Below are 15,012 nucleotides of genomic sequence, written 5' to 3'. Positions count from 1 at the left end.
CATTTTTTCTTCATATTTTTCATTTTAATCCTAATTTTCATGTTCCAATTCATGATTTCTTGCATAGACATGTTAAGAACCATGATTTCTAAAATCCCTAATTTCTAAAAACCCTTCTTAAAAAAATATTAAATGTATCTTAATCCATAAGCACAAATCCTTTTTTTTCAACCCAACGCAACTCTTTTTCAAAATGTTCAAAACAAATCTCTCTCTTTTCATTCAAAAATCTTTTCAACTAAGCAATATCTTTTTCAAATCTCTATACTATCTTTTTCAAAATTTCAAATCTATCTTTTTTAAATATCTTTCATATCTTTCCAATTTTAAATCATATCTTTTCTTATCATATTTTTTTCTAAAAATCATATCTTCTATCTTATCTTTCTTCCTATTTTTCGAAAACCCCCCCTCTCCCTTTAAATATGGGTTCGGCCTCCCTCCCCTCCCGTCCACCATTGCACCTAGCTCTCCTTCTCTCCCTCTCCTTTCTTTTCTTTTGCTTGAGGACAAGCAAACCTCTAAGTTTGGTGTGCTTATCCGTGATCACTAAGATCATGGCTCCTAAAGGAAAACAACCCACTCCAAGAGGCAAGAAAGAGAGTGTTCCAAAACCACTTTGGAATCAAGGGAAGTTCTTAACTAAAGAACATTCAGACCATTATTACAAAATAATGGGTCTAAGATTAGTGATCCCGAAAGTCAGATTCGATATGAAAGAAGACAAATATCCGGAGATCCAGGAGAAAATTCGAATCAGGAACTGGGAGATCCTAGCCAATCCTGAAACGAAAGTGGGAAGGAATATGGTCCAGGAGTTCTATGCTAATATGTGGCATACAGACAGGCAAAGACTATCTGGATCTGCTATCTATGACTATCGAACCGTGGTCAGAGGAAAGATTGTTCACACCCACCCTGACAAGATCAGGGAGATCTTAAAGCTACCTCAGCTGAAAGATGATCCAGACTCCTTCAATAGGAGAATGATGAGAACAGACAAGGGCCTGGATAAGATTCTAGAGGATATATGTATCCCTGGAGCCAGGTGGACCACCAGCACGAAGGGCGTTCCAAATCAACTCAAAAGAGAAGATCTCAAACCAGTCGCCAGAGGATGGCTGGACTTCATTGGGCATTCTCTGCTGCCCACTAGCAACCGTTCTGAAGTCACTATTAGAAGAGAAGTGATGATCCATTGCATCATGATGGGAAAAGAAGTGGAAGTTCATCAACTGATTTCAACTGAATTTTACAAAATTGCAAACAAAAATTCCAAAGATGCTAGGTTGGCTTATCCAAGCTTGATTTCTATGCTCTGCAAGGACGCTGGAGTAAGGATGGGAATAACTGAGTATATCTCATTTGAGCAACCAATCACCAAAGCATCAATGGAAAAACAACAAGCACAGGATGACCCCATCAAGAAGAAAACACAGGAATTTCTCCCAGAAATCCCTCAATCTGAATACTGGGAGTATCTTGAAACATCAGTTACCAAGATGCAAGAAGCTATGGAACAAATAATGAAAGAACAGAAGGAACAAAGTAGCATTCTTTGCTATTTTATTAAAGAACAGGAGGAGCAAGGGCGCGACTTAAGGGAATTGAAGCGCCAGAAATGTTCTCTTGAAGGACCAAGCACCCCGCAGATTAGAGGAACATCCACTCCCCAGAACAAAGGTTGTTAAATTCCAATCTTAGCCTTAACTCTGTGATAACTGTTCTTATTCTAGTTTTAACTTAGGAGTCATATAGTAGTAATTAGTATCTATATTTTTGATTTTATCTCCAATTAAGATATAATTTAGTTTTCTCATCATCATCAAACATGAATAAAATAGAAGAATTTCTTTAGAATAAGAGGCAATAATTTTTGAGTTTTTAATAAGAACATTCTAATTATTTACATGTGGTGGCAATGCTTTCTGTCTTCTGAATGAATGCTTGAACATTGCATATGTCTTTTGAATTTGATGTTTAAGGCTGTTAAATATGTTGGCTCTTGAAAGAATGATGAACACGAGACATGTTATTGATAATCTAAAAAATCATAAGAATGATTCTTGAAGCAAGAAAAAGCAGCAAAGAACAAAGCTTGCAGAAAAAAAATAGAAAGAAAAGGAAAAAGCAAGCAGAAAAAGCCAATAACCCTTAAAACCAAAAGGCAAGGGTAAATAAAAAGGATCCCAAGGCTTTGAGCATCAGTGGGTAGGAGGGCCTAAAGGAATAAAATCCCGGCCTAAGCGGCTAAACTAAGCTGTCCCTAACCATGTGCTTGTGGCGTGAAGGTGTCAAGTGAAAACTTGAGACTGAGCGGTTAAAGTCAAGGTCCAAAGCAAAAAGAAGAGTGTGCTTAAGAACCCTGGACACCTCTAATTGGGGACTTTAGCAAAGCTGAGTCACAATCTGAAAAGGTTCACCCAATTATGTGTCTGTGGCATTTATGTATCCGGTGGTAATACTGGAAAACAAAGTGCTTAGGGCCACGGCCAAGACTCATAAAGTAGCTGTGTTCAAGAATCAACATACTAAACTAGGAGAATCAATATCACTATCTGAATTCTGAGTTCCTATAGATGCCAATCTCTCTGAGCTTCAATGGATAAAGTGAGATGCCAAAACTGTTCAGAAGCCAAAAGCTACTAGTCCCGCTCATCTAATTAGAATCTGGGCTTCACTCAAAAACTTTGAGATATTATTGCTTCTTAAATTATTTGTATTCTATTTTATTTATCTAGTTGCTTGAGGACAAGCAACAGTTTAAGTTTGGTGTTGTGAAGAGCGGATATTTTATACACTTTTTGGGGTTAATTTCATGTAGTTTTTAGTGTGTTTTAGTTAGTTTTTAGTTTATTTTCAGTAGCTTTTAGGAAAAATTCATATTTCTGGACTTTACTATGAGTTTGTGTGTTTTTCTGTGATTTCAGGTATTTTCTGGCTGAAATCGAGGGAGCTGAGCAAAAATCTGATTCAGGCTGAAAAAGGACTGCTGATGCTGTTGGATTCTGACCTCCCTGCACTCAAAGTGGATTTTCTGGAGCTGTCCATACTTTGCTTAAGGATAGATGACGTAAAATGGCGTTCAACGCCAGTTCCATGCTGCTGTCTGGCGTCCAGCGCCAGAAACAAGTTAGGAGTTGGAGTTCAACGCCAGAATTGGATCCAAAGCTGGCGTTGAACGCCCAAAACAGCCCTATGCACGTGAGAAGCTTTAGTCTTAGCCCCAGCACACACCAAGTGGGCCCCAGAAGTGGACTTCTGCACCATCTATCATAGTTTACTCATTTTCTGTAAACCTAGGTTACTAGTTTAGTATTTAAACAACTTTTAGAGATTTATTTTTTATCTCATGACATTTTAGATCTAAACTTTGTACCTTTTGACGGCATGAGTCTCTAAACTCCATTGTTGGAGGTGAGGAGCTCTGCTGTACCTCGATGAGTTAATGCCAGTATTTCTGTTTTCTATTCAATCATGTTTGTTCCTATCTAAGATATTCATTTGCACCTTATTATGATGAATGTGATGATCCGTGACACTCATCACCATTCTCAACCTATGAACATGTGCCTGACAACCACCTCCGTTCTACATTAGATTGAATGAGTATCTCTTAGATTCCTTAATTGGAATCTCTGTAGTATAAGCTAGAATCCATTGGTAGCCTCCTTGAGAATCTGGAAAGTCTAAACCTTATCTGTGGTATTCCTAGTAGGATTCTGGAATTAGATGACTGCGACGAGCTTCAAACTCGCGAGTGCTGGGCGTAGTGACAGACAGAAAAGGATAGTGAATCCTATTCCGGTATGATCGAGAACCTACAGATGATTAGCCGTGCGGTGACAGCGCACCTGGACCATTTTCACTGAAAGGAAGGATGGTAGCCATTGACAACGGTGATCCTCCAACAAACAGCTTGCCATAGGAGGGACGTGCATGCGTGAAGAAGAAGATAGAGAGAAAGCAGAAATTCAAAAGGCAAAGCATCTCCAAAACTCCAACATATTCTCATTTACTGCATAACAAGTAACCTTTAATTCATGCTCTCTTGTTCATTTGCAAGTCAATTGATAGCCACTAATTAATATCCTGACTAAGAGTTGCAAGATAACCATAGCTTGATTCAAACCAACAATCTCCGTGGGATCGACCCTTACTCACGTAAGGTATTACTTGGACGACCCAGTGCACTTGCTGGTTAGTTGTGCGGAATTACATAGTGTGAAGTAATTTTCGTGCACCACTCGTCCTTGAGCAAAGAAGAAAGAATGAAGGAGAAGAAGAGGAAAATGGAGGAGATGGAGGGAGAGGCTGAATTCGGCCAAGGGGGTATAAGGTGTTTGTGATGTGTGAAATTGAAGGAGGGATGAGGGGTATATATAGGAGCGGGGGGAGGGTTAGGTTCGTGTATTTAGGGTTGGGTTTGGGAGGGAAAAAGGGTTTTGAATTTGAAGGTAGATGGGGTTTTGGGGGAGAGTGAATGAGGTGATTGGTGAAGGGTATTTGGGGAAGAGATATGGAGGTGATTGGTGAAGGGTATTTGGGGAAGAATATTATGAAAAAGGTGTGAAGAAGAGAGAGAGAGTGAGTTGAGGTTGGTGGGGATTCTGTGTGGTCCACAGATTTTGAGGGGTCAAGGACTTATCATCCCTACTCCATTTAGGCATGCAAAACGCCCTTAGAGTGCAATTCTGGCATTAAACGCGAGATTGCTGCTTGTTTCTGGCGTTTAACGCCAGCTTTTCTCCCTTTCTTGGCGTTTAACGCCAGTCTGCTGCTTGTTTCTGGCATTAAACGCCAGTCTGGTGCTTGTTTCTGGCGTTAAACGCCCAGAATGGTGCCAGACTGAGCGTTTAACACCCATTCTGCTACTCTTACTAGCGTTTAAATGCCAGTAAGCTCTTCCTCTAGGGTGAGCTATTTTTAATGCTGTTTTTCATGCTGTTTTTGATTTTTCAGTTATTTTTGTGACTTCACATGATCATCAACCTAAGGAAAACATAAAATAACAATCGAAAATAGATATATTTAAATAACATTGGGTTGCCTCCCAATAAGCGCTTATTTAATGTCAATAGCTTGATAGTGAGCTCTCATGGAGCCTCCCAGATAATCAGAGCAGGGTTGGGGTTTCTCAACACCAAACTTAGAGTTTTGTTGTGGCCTCCCAACACCAAACTTAGAGTTTGAATGTGGCGGTTTTGTTTGACTCTGTATTGAGAGAAGCTTTTCATGCTTCCTCTCCATGGTTACAGAAGGAGAACCTTGAGTCTTGAATACAAGGTAGTCCTCATTTAGCTTAAGGACCAACTCTCCTCTATCAACATCAATCACAACTTTTGGTGTGGCTAGGAAGGGTCTGCCAAGGATGATGGATTCATCCTCATCCTTTCCAGTGTCTAGGATTATGAAATTAGTAGGGGTGTAAAGGCCTTCAACCTTTACTAGCACGTCCTCTACTAGTCCATAAGCCTGTTTCATTGATTTGGCTGCCATCTCTAGTGAGATTCTTATAGCTTGTACCTAAAATATTCCCAGTTCTCCATTACAGAGAGTGGCATGAGGTTTATCCCTGACCCCAGGTCACATAGAGCCTTCTCAAAGGTCATGGTGCCCATGGTACAAGGTATGAAGAATTTTCCAAGATCCGGTTTCTTCTAAGGTAATGTCTGCCTCATTAATGCATTCAGTTCATTGGTGAACAAGGGGGGTTCATCCTCCCAAGTCTCAGTACCAAATAACTTGGCATTCAAATTCATGATTGCTCCTAGATATTTAGCAACTTGCTCTTCAGTGATGTCTTCATCCTCTTCAGAGGAAGAATATTCATCAGAGCTCATGAATGGCAGAAGGAAGTTTAATAGAATTTCTATGGTCTCTATATGAGCCTCAGATTCCTTTGGTTCCTCAAAGGGAAACTCCTATCTGTCCAAAGGACGTCCCATGAGGTTGTTCTCACTGGGACTCACGTCCTCCTCACTCTCTCCAGGTTCGGCCATGTTGGTCATGGTTATGGCCTTGCACTGTCTCTTGGGATTTTCTTTTGTGTTGCTTGGGAGAGTACTAGGAGGAGTTTCAGTAATCTTCTTACTCAGCTGACCCACCTGTGCCTCCAAATTTCTAATGGAGGACCTTGTTTCATTCATGAAATTTAGTGTGGTCTTGGATAGATCAGAGACTATGGTTGCCAGGCCAAAATGGCTCTATTCAGAATTCTCTGTCTGTTGGTGAGAAGATGATGGAAAAGGCTTGCTATTGCTAAACCTATTTCTTCCACCATTATTGTTGAAGCCTTATTGAGGCTTCTGTTGGTCCTTCCATAAAAAATTTGGATGAATTCTCCATGAAGGATTATAGTTGTTTCTATAGGGTTCTCCCATGTAATTCACCTCTGCCGTTGCAGGATTCTCAGGATCATAAGCTTCTTCTTCAGAAGATGCTTCTTTAGTACTGTTGGATGCAGCTTGCAATCCATTCAGACTCTGAGAAATCATATTGATTTGTTGAGTCAATATTTTATTCTGAGCCAATATGGCATTCAGAGTATCAATTTCAAGAACTTTCTTCTTCTGAGGCGTCCCATTGTTCACATGATTCCTCTCAGAGGTGTACATGAACTGGTTATTTGCAACCATTTCAATAAGTTCTTGAGCTTCTGTAGGGGTTTTCAGATGAAGAGGTCCTCTTGCAGAATGGTCCAATGACATTTTTGACAACTCAGACAGACCATCATAGAATATACATATGATGCTCCATTCTGGAAGCATATCAGTAGGATACCTTTTGATCAATTGCTTATATCTTTCCCAAGCTTCATAGAGGGACTCACTTTCCTTCTGTCTAAAGGTTTGGATTTCCACTTTAAGCTTGCTCATCTTTTGAGGTGGAAAGAATTTGGCCAGGAAAGCACTGACTAGCTTTTCCCAAGAGTTCAGGCTTTCCATAGGTTGTGAATCCAACCATGTTCTAGCTTTGTCTCTTACAGCAAAAGGGAAAAGCATAAGCCTGTAGACCTCAGGATCAACTCCATTGGTCTTGACAGTGTCACAGATTTGCAAGAATTCAGCTAAGAACTGATGAGGATCTTCCAATGGAAGTCCATGAAACTTGCAATTCTATTGCATTAGAGAAACTAATTGAGGCTTAAGCTCAAAGTTGTTTGCTCCAATGGCAGGAATTGAGATGCTTCTTCCATAGAAGTTAGAAGAGGGTGCAATAAAGTCACCAAGCATCTTCCTTGCATCTCCACCATTGTTATTGGGTTCGGCCATGTCTCCCTCTTTTTCGAAAATTTCTGTTAGGTCCTCTCCAGAGGGTTGTGCTTTAGCTTCTCTTAGTTTCCTCTTAAGAGTCCTTTCAGGTTCAGGATCAGCTTCAATAAGAACGTCTTTATCCCTGTTCCTGCTCATATGAAAAAGAAGAAAACAGAAAAGAAGAGGAATCCTCTATGTCACAGTATAGAGATTCCTTTATGTGAGTAGAAGAAGAGAAGAATAGAAGAAGGAGAAGAGAAAAATTCAAACACAGAGAAGAAGATGGGGTTCGAATTTTGAGTGGAAGATGAGTGTTAGTAGATAAATAAATAAATAGAGAGAGATGAGAATAGGGTTTTCAAAAATAATCAAAAAGAGAAGGAAAATATTTTTGTTTTTATTTTAAAAAAATGAGTTATAATTTGAAAATTAAAAAGAGAAACAAAATAAAATTTGAAAACTAATTAAATCATTTAATTTAAAAAGATTTTTGAGAAAGTGGTTAGTGATTTTCGAAAATCAGAGAGAGGAAAGTAGTTAGATAGTTTTGAAAAAGATATGATTGAAATAGAAAACTTTTAAAATTAAACCAAAAAGTCAAGTAGTTAATTGAAAAAGATTTGAAAATTTGAAAAGATAAGAAGTTAGAAAAGATTTTGAAATTAAGTTTTGAAAAAGATATGATTGAAAATTATTTTGAAAAAGATTTGGAAGAATAAATTTAAAAAGATTTGATTTTTGAAATTAAAGTTAATTACTTGACTAACAAGAAACAAAAAGATATGATTTTAAAATTTAAAGATTGAACCTTTCTTACTAGGTAAGTAATAACTTAAAATTTTGAATCATTCACATTAATTGTTAGTAAAGATTTTGGAAAATATGAAATAAAAATAAGAAAAAGATTTTGAAAATTAATTTTTAAAATTTTTGAAAAAAATTGAAAGAAAAATGAAAAAGATTTGATTTTTGAAAAGGTTTTGAAAAGATAGGATTTTTAAATTGAAATTTTGACTTGACTCATAAGAAACAACTAAATTTTAAAATTTTTGACTAAGTCAACTCAAATATTCAAAATTTATGAGAAGAATAAGGGAAAGATATTTTTTTTTATTTTTGAACTTTAATGAGGAGAGAGAAAAACATAAAAATGATGTAAAATACAAGAAATTAAGATCAAAACAAAAATGCATGCAAGAACACTTTGAATGTCAAGATGAACACCAAGAACACTTTGATGATCAAGATGAACATCAAGAACTTATTTTTGAAAATTTTTAAGAAAAGAAAAACATGCAAGACACCAAACTTAAAAATTTTTAAACCTTAGACACTTAATGATTCAAGAATGCATATGAAAAATAAGAAAAGACACAAAACAAGAAAATTTAAAGATCAAATAAGAAAAATCATCAAGAACAACTTGAAGATTAGTGAAGAACTCAATGCATGTAATTTTTGAAAATTAAAGGAAAATTAAAAAGATGCAATTGACACCAAACTTAAAATTTGACTCAAGACTCAAACAAGAAACATAAAATTTTTGGTTTTTATGATTTTATTAAAAAAAATTTTTTCGAAAATTGTTTTGAAAAAGAGAAAATAATTAAATTCAAAATTTTGCTTAAAATTAAAATAAAATTACCTAATCTGAGCAACAAGATGAACCGTCAGTTGTCTAAACTCGAACAATCCCCGGCAACGGCACCAAAAACTTGGTGCACGAAATTGTGATCTCTAAAATGGCGCCAAAAACTTGGTACGCACGAATGTAATTTCATCTCTTTGTCACAACTCCGCACAACTAACCAGCAAGTGCACTGGGTCGTCCAAGTAATAAACCTTACGTTTGTAAGGGTCGATCCCACGGAGATTGTCAGCTTGAAGCAAGCTATGGTCATCTTGTAAATCTCAGTCAGGCAGATTTAAATGGTTATGAGGTTTTGATAATTAAAATATAAATAAAATATAAAATAAGATAGAAATACTTATGTAATTCATTGGTAAGAATTTCAGATAAGCGTATGGAGATGCTTTGCTCCTTCTGAATCTCTGCTTTCCTACTGACTTCATTCAATCATTTATACTCCTTTCCATGGCAAGCTGTATGTTGGGGGATCACCGTTGTCAATGGCTACCGTCCGTCCTCTTAGTGAAAATGGTCCAAATGCGCTGTCACCGCATGGCTAATAATCTGTTGATTCTCACTCATGTTGGAATAGGATCCATTGATCCGTTTGCGTCTGTCACTACGCCCAACACTCGAGAGTTTGATGCTCGTCACAGTCATCCCTTCCCAGATCCTACTTGGAATACCACAGACAAGGTTTAGACTTTTTCGAATCTCAAGAATGCTGCCAATTGATTCTAGCTTATACCACAAAGACTCCGATCTTTCGGAATGGAGGCTAAGAGAAATGCATTCAAGCTCGTTTTCATGTAGAACGGAAGTGGTTGTCAGGCATGCGTTCATAGGTGAGAATGGTGATGAGTGTCACATAATCATCACATTCATCATGTTCTTGGGTGCGAATGAATATCTTAGAGTAAGAATAAGCTTGAATTTAATAGAAAAACAATAGTACTTTGCATTAATTCATGAGAAACAGCAAAGCTCCACACCTTAATCTATGGGGTGTAGAAACTCCACTGTTGAAAATACATAAGTAATAAAGGTTCAGGCATGGCCGTGAGGCCAGCCTCCAAACATGTACAATATGATCTCTGATAGCATAAGACTGATCAAGGATATAAAATAAATCACTAAAAGTAGTTTTTATAGTAAACTAGTAGCTAGGGTTACAGAAAATAAGTAACTAAGTGCAGATAGTGCAGAAATCCACTTTCGGGGCCCACTTGGTGTGTGCTTGGGTTGAGCATTGAAGCTTTCACGTGTAGAGACTCTTCTTGGAGTTAAACACCAGCTTTGGTGCCAGTTTGGGCATTTAACTCCAGCTTGTAACTCAATTCTGGTTTTTAACGCCAGAATAGGGCAGGAAGTTGGTGTTTAAATGCCAGTTTGCGTCGTCAAAACTCGGGCAAAGTATGGACTATTATATATTGCTGGAAAGCCCAGTGTGTCTACTTTCCGATGCAATTGAGAGTGCGCCAATTGGGTTCTGTAGCTCCAAAAAATCCATTTCGAGTGCAGGGAGGTCAGAATCCAACAGCATTTGCAGTCCTTTTTCAGCCTCTAAATCAGATTTTTGCTCAGGTCCCTCAATTTCAGCCAGAAAATACCTGAAATCATAGAAAAACACACAAACTCATAGTAAAGTCCAGAAATGTGAATTTTGCTTGAAAACTAATAAAAATATACTAAAAAGTAGCTAGATCCTACTAAAAACTACCTAAAAACTAATAAAAATATACTAAAAAGTAGCTAGATCCTACTATAAATTATCACAGGTCGCAACCCATCTCGCTACAAGAAAAAAGGCCTATGGCCACGCTTTTTTTTGCCACGCTTTAAAAGCGTGGCCAAAAGTGATCAATGGCCACGCTTTTGTGAGGGTGGCGATTGAATAGAGATTTGGCCACGTTTTTTCTCGCCACCCTTCAAAAACGTGGCGAAAAGAATCAACGGCCATGCTTTTTGAAGGGTGGCAATTGATTAGAGAAACGGCCACGTTTTTTTCTGCCATGCTTCAAAAGCGTGGCCATAGAGAGAAAGAGGGACATTTTAAAAGCGTGGTGATAGGGTTTCATTACGGCCACGCTTACAAAACGTGGCCATATCCTGGTACTCTTTTGGCACGCTTTAAAAGGGTGGCCAAAAGGTTTTTAAAGGAAAACCCTAATAACCTGGCCCCCAACCCAGTAACTCCTGAATCCTCCTAATCACCCTCAAACTTGGCCAAAAGCTTCGATCGGGACTCTCCCACTCTCAACTCTCACCGTCACTCTCATCAATGGCAACCCTGGAAGAGCTCAGATCTCCGCCATCACCAGCACCGCCCTCACTGCGCCGTTAGCCTCCCCTCTGCCTTGTCTCTTGTTGCCTCTGCCCTAGCATCCAACAGCGTCAGCGTCATTAGCTTCTCACTGTCTCCTCATCGTCTCCTTGTCGTTTACGCGCCAGCGTCGTCGTTTCGCCGCTCTCCTTCCATCTTCCTGCTCTGGCCACCATTGCCTTCCTTGTCGTTCATGTTTGGATAGAATGAAAACGGTAATGGAAGAAAGCGAAGAGAAGGACGGTGCTTCAGTGTGTGTGTGGCAATAGCTCCTCACTCTTCAACCTTGTTTCTCTTTTCAATTTCTCTCAGGTAACGCTTCTTCTTCCTCTTCGTCGCGTTTTCATGTGAATTCTTGTCTCTAATTGTAACTGCAATCCCTCACAGTCTCTCATATCATACTTGCAATAGCTTAGCTGGTTTTCCATTATTAATATTAAAAAAGGACGATTTTGTGTGCTCTCTCATCAATGGTAGCTGCAAGTAAGTGTCTTTACTTATGAGCTTCGAGATTGAACCTATTATCTAAATTTATCGGTTGAAAAGTTCTTTAATGATTTGTCTCAATTTTGCATTTCATAGTTGCAGTTACTGTCACTTTCAATAATCTCACAATCAGAATTCCGATACCTTATATCAATTTACCATACTATTTTGATGGTTTCTTGTTCTAGTTTCCTTGGAGTAGGGGAATGCTTGACAATAGCCATAGTTTCTTCTTAAGCATGATTAGCTTATATTTCACTTTTACTTAACTGAGAAATCAAATATAAGTCGACGTATTTCTATGTGCTCATGTAGATTGTTTGAGCTGTATGGTAATGAAACAAAAATGAAGCTGTTGGCCAAAGAACTGGCCTCTCTGCAGAATATCGGGTCTCAAAACTGCATTACTTTTAGTGTTGATGGATCTAAATTTGCCACCGGTGGTTCAGTAAGTATCGCTTTGAAATCCATTCAATTCAATTGTGTTTCTTTGTTGTGTGGCATTTCTAGCGTTCGTTTCTAGAGTTTGATCTTGTATGTTTGAATTCTGTCTGGAACAAGTACAGGATGGGCATATCAGAATTATGGAGTGGCCTAGCATGAACAACATTTTGGATGAACCAAGAGCACACAAATCTGTGCGGGATATGGATTTCAGATAGATATACTCAACGAGTCAAATGGATGCATTAACTCTTGCAACCAGTAGAATAGCAATTAAAACTTAATTAGTAGCTAGTGAAATCTTATTTGGAGTTCATCCCATGTGGTTCATTTTTTGTGCATGTTCATCCTTACCATTGATAATTTGATTATGTAGAGATATTTTTTTAACAAGTCTTATATAGTTTCATAATAAATATCTTATTCCCAATACTGATAGTAAAGCCAATTACTGACACTAATTACAAGTATATTTCCCAATTTAATTTTCACTTTAATACATTACTTTCAGCATTGGAAAAATGTTCTGAGATTTACGAAACTATTATTCATTTGTGCGTGGAATATTCGTGGATGAGTCCAATATTTACGCTCTCATTTGAATGACTCTACCATGTGGTTGAGAAAAGTTATGACCAATTATTTGGTTCATATGTATATATGTTCATTCGGCGAAGGAACAAGACTCATAAAACAAAGAGTGGACTTGTATTCAAGGGCCATTTCCATGGCTAACCCAACCAGTAAGCAACCCCCAACAATGAACAACTGCAAGTTTCAAACTTTTGGAAAACTTGGTTGCTCCTAAATTGTCATTCTGTTTGTTCAATGTGTTTTTCTTCCCCATCTGTTCTTTTTTCTTTTTTTCCTTCTGTTATTGTCCTTCTTAAATGGCTTTTGGTAGCATATACTATGAGCATATTTTTTTGATTGATTCTACCTTTTTCACTGTTGGAATTGGATTATTTTGACAATGGTTTCTTCATATTACGGGTTTTGTTTCTGTTGATCTGATGATTCCTCTTCGTAGAGCTCTTTTTCTATTGTGGCAGAAGGCCTTTACACCGCAAAATTTATTGGGTATTTGATTTTTTAATTGTTGTTTTTTTAATTGAGCAATGATCCTTGACCATTTAGTTTATGAATGGATCATTAGACCTATCAACTTTCTTCAACTCTGGGAATTCTGAGTGTTGACTCAATGATTAAATATTTGGTTATTCTGTGATGATAGATACAACTTTTGTTCTTGGTTTAGGGAATGATTCTGGAATTATTAGGGATTTATCTTATCAAGTTTCACTTTCTCATGAAAATTGAGTCTTCTTCTATTACTCATCATCTCATTATCATAATCATCATGTTTTTCACCTCTTCCAACAATAACCCTTGACTCTGCAAGTTGTGTTTCACAGAATAAACGAATTTGAGACAGAGTTGAGGGAAAAAGAGATGATGCTCTTGACCTACTTAATGCAAATGATGAAGTGGTCAAAGATCGGATGAATGCCGGCTCAAAAGGCATTCAAGAAGCTGCAATTCTGGATGTCTTAGCGCTGGGTTATGTGGCTGTTGGACACCTAAAAACTGTTGCTTCTCTGTTGAATGTGGTATGTTTTCCTTTTTATCCAATTTTCCCATTTCTAAGTATTTGTTTTTACTTTCGATTTTGTCAAATTTATCATGGTTTTAGTCAATGAATCTTTCTCTAAGTGTTGTTTATGTATGTTCAACTTTAATTTGTGGGAATTGGTAATTGTTTCTTTCATTAACTGTTCTGTTTTTTTGTTTATCAGTGCCTTGTATTAACTCCATCTTGTGAAGGCAGAGAAAGCTAGAAGATACATTCCAAGAGAATTCAAATTGGCTGAAGCTTTTGGGTAGGTCCAATATTGTCATTTATCTCTCTAGATTATAAATGCAGCAATTCTTTTATGGGTTTGAGTCTTTAGGCAATTTGTAAATATTGAATCCAAGAAATGTAGTCAGTTTAGAAGACTAACTGTTGCTGACGTGAACTCAGGGATATTTTTGTTTGGTTAATTTTCAAGACTGGTAAAATCATTCTAAAATCTTTTGAATTTTGATAGGACTTGTAAATTATGTTAAACTTTGAAATTAAACAGAGGCTGCATTAATTATTACTTGATACAAAAACACTTTGGGTGGCTTCTTTCTAGATAGCTATGAGGACAGTCCCGCCGGTGTCTTTGACGAGGTACGGTTCTGTTTTCATTCTTGCTCTTTTATCTTTTTATTTAAACGAAAATGTTAGAAAACCAATATTTTTAATAAAAAAATTGAAAATTTGGTTTATAGTGACTCAAACTCGAGACAAATTTGCTAAGGTTTGGACTTAAATTCACATCTTCTGATATTGAAGTGGCTAAACCTTATAAAATTTTCAGGATTTTACATTATGATAGGTATACTTGAAGAAAATTCAAATTTGTTTATCATAGATTCAAGGTTTCTAACGATTATTCTTTTTTAAAAAACCATGAAAGCTAGTTTGGAGGGCCAAAGCTATCTAGAAGTTCCTGATATATATATATATATATCTTGCATTACAGGCTCAACCAGTGAATGTTCCAACTAGTTTTAAGCAGAGGGCAATGCTGGTGGATGAGATTTCGCATGCTGCAGGTGACAATGCTTCTGATATTGATTGGTATGCCAAGCGCACTGTCCTGGCAGGAATATACTCGACAACCGAGATTTATATGCTGACAGATACATCTCCTGGTTTATTTTTTTGCCCCTTCTTTCTGAGCATACAAATTTTCTTGTATTTTTTGGTTGGTTTAAGCTTTCCATCCATTATTGTGTTTTTTTGTGCTTTTCTTTTTATGGTAATCACTCTGTCGATTGTG

The 15,012-nt window shown here is 37.4% G+C and overlaps 1 long non-coding RNA gene across 1 annotated transcript; it reads left to right on the top strand.

Annotated features, from left to right (window-relative positions):
* Positions 13,635 to 14,285, top strand: LOC107621946. The gene is made up of 3 exons (XR_002356006.1): positions 13,635 to 13,749; positions 13,936 to 14,019; positions 14,163 to 14,285. It is a non-coding gene; the product is annotated as an uncharacterized LOC107621946 (long non-coding RNA).

This window comes from Arachis ipaensis, chromosome B10 (genome assembly GCF_000816755.2).
Source record: "Arachis ipaensis cultivar K30076 chromosome B10, Araip1.1, whole genome shotgun sequence".
Classification (NCBI taxonomy): Eukaryota; Viridiplantae; Streptophyta; class Magnoliopsida; order Fabales; family Fabaceae; genus Arachis; species Arachis ipaensis.
The sequence above is the reverse complement of the archived record's forward strand: the minus strand, read 5'-3'. Positions and strand labels throughout refer to the sequence as shown.